The sequence below is a fragment of the Tupaia chinensis genome, unplaced genomic scaffold, assembly GCF_000334495.1.
Source record: "Tupaia chinensis unplaced genomic scaffold, TupChi_1.0 Scaffold141861_1, whole genome shotgun sequence".
In the NCBI taxonomy this organism is placed as follows: Eukaryota; Metazoa; Chordata; class Mammalia; order Scandentia; family Tupaiidae; genus Tupaia; species Tupaia belangeri.
The window spans coordinates 284,060-286,453 of record NW_006201718.1 but is presented as its reverse complement, the minus strand read 5'-3'; the positions used below and the strand labels follow the sequence as shown (position 1 = coordinate 286,453).

The 2,394-nt window shown below is 42.1% G+C and overlaps 1 pseudogene; it reads right to left on the bottom strand.

The window, feature by feature from the left end:
- Nucleotides 1-743: 743 nt before the first annotated feature.
- LOC102472379 (phosphoglycerate mutase 1-like) overlaps nucleotides 744-2,394 on the bottom strand; it is a 35,966-nt pseudogene continuing 34,315 nt past the window's right edge.

Genomic DNA, 2,394 nt, shown 5'->3' with positions numbered 1-2,394 from the left:
ATATACATCATTACATTGATGCCTGGACTGTGTGACTAGGCCTGACAACATCCAGGGGTCAGCAAGGGTTTGATAGCAAATATTAAGTGTTTGTCCAGATTTCTTTTGCACACCAAGCGAGACTTTGTACCAAATTCTTATTACCTAACCTGGCTTTCTACTAGTTAGTTATGCATTTGGGTTAACCTTCGTATTCTCTTACTAAGGGACACACCTGCAGAATTACTGGTTTTGTCAAGTTTAGTTTAACTAGACCGGATTTCCTCACCACCTCTGGCTGAAACTGACTGACTGAATCAGTTTCACTTGTGGGAAGGAGAAATGAGTGATTGTATGGAGGAGGGACTGGTTTGCTCCTCTCCCTCCTGTCCTAAGGTAGAAATTGCATTGGAAGGGGGAAGGGGAGTTGGGACATCAGGAGTAACTGATACCCTTGAATGAGCTGCATTGGGAGCTGAGAGTGAAAGATGAAAAAATGAGCAAGGGTAGGATGTAGGGAACTCTGGGAAGCTGACAAATTTCTGGCCCTAAGCCCAGGTGTCAGCTTCAGTTCTTTGGGCATCCTAGTTACACTGACTGTTCTTGCTCATCTCCTGAGAAATGAAGTATGCTCCTGACTGACTTAGCTATCCGTCCTTGAGCTGGGAGAGGAACTCAGAAATTAACCTTTAAAACACCATCTTCCCCAAATCCTCCTGCACACATCTCTCTACTTCGTTAAGTGTAATATAAAGACACTGATATTAAGGTTTCTTTTCCACGAGTCTTGGACTTTTTGCTTTGACGAAGACATGTGCATTGTCCATGAAGTTGCTGTGTTTGGCCTTCTCTCTAAGGTCAGTCATGGTGTTGGTCCCCCAAGGCTTGAGCCGTTTTACCCCATGTGCCCTGGGATTTTCCCCTTCTCTTTCCCCATAGAAATATAGGCAACTTGCTGCCTCTGTTCTAAGACCTTGATATTTCTGCCTCTGACTTGAGTCTATTCTGGAACGATTATGTGGTAGCTGGGCACTGCAAAATGAGTCAGTTCCTGTAGTTCGGTTACAAGTTCTCAAAAAGTATTTCAGAATGTGGATGTGGTCAGCAGAGTCATTTTCCAGGCATCTAAAAGGAAACCCACATCAACTGTAACAATTGAGCTGCGAACCGATGGTTCTACACAACAGAACCGGGCCTGTTTTTCCTTAAAGCAAAGCCTGTAGCAGTCGTCAGATCTAGCCATCTCTACAGGTCTTTAAAGGAGAATTTCATCTTTATGCTTGCAAATCATATTTTTTCTACAATTATCTGCACAATGTGATAGGGGTTTGGTCTCTGTCACTTTTTTTTTTTTTTTGAGTTGTCTTTTCCCTATAGGGCGTGTGCGCTCGCCAGACAGACAGAGAGAGACATAGAGACAGAAAGCGAGAAATCACCCCCCAGGGGGGATGGTCACGCCGCAATCCCTTCTCCTCCATTCTCCTCTCAGGATCCTGGGCACGTACGCACACACGTGAGTTTCAAGCCACCGGGTCCGGGACGCGAACCGCGGTCGACTACGTGGGAGTCCAGTGACATAGCCATTACGCCAACTGCTGGTTCCCGGTCTCTGTCACTTTTTAAATGTGACCACAAATTTGACATGAGAAATTATTATTGTAAAATGGAATCTGATATTAGAGTATAATTAGTACAAAGTGTGAAGTGTAGGTTAGATACAGAAACTGATAATTTAGCTATTGCACTGAGGAATAACTTAGGTGGCTTAGGTGCCACTAGAGTACATGTGAACATGATTATTATGTTAACTGATTAAGTTCTGAATATGTATAGATTTAGCAGCAATACTGATTTTTAAAAAAAGAAACAATTAAAACCTTTTCAAGCTTTAAAAAAATTTTGAGTTTGTCTTGATGTTTTAGAGAATATGTTAGTTCAGTATTGGTTTTAGAAAATAATCTGATATATATATATATTTATGATCAGTTATTTAATTAGGTTCTTGGCAAAAAAATCTAGAACACCAATTTGTGAGGATAGACTCCATTTGTAAGGGCAAACACGGATCGCAGGTAGCACTGGAGCTAAGGAACAGCTTTGATTTTTGGCAAAATTTGCCAATCCACAGCTTTCTGATCAATCTTGAGCTGCTCTGAAATCTCGTATTTCTCCTTCTCTGTGTCGAAGGTCTCACCTTCCTGGTGTCTGGACTTCTGCAGTTTCTTTTTCTTGAAGTAAGCATCAGTAAGGTGCTTTGGGATTTTTACTTTGCTAATATCAATTTTCGTGGAGGTGGCAATGACAAATTTCTGGTGTGTTCTATGCAGTGGAACTCGATTGAGAATCAGTGGTCCAGTTACAAGTAGCAAGCCACTGCTCAGCTGCTTCAGGAAAACCACTCTCTTGCCTCTGTGG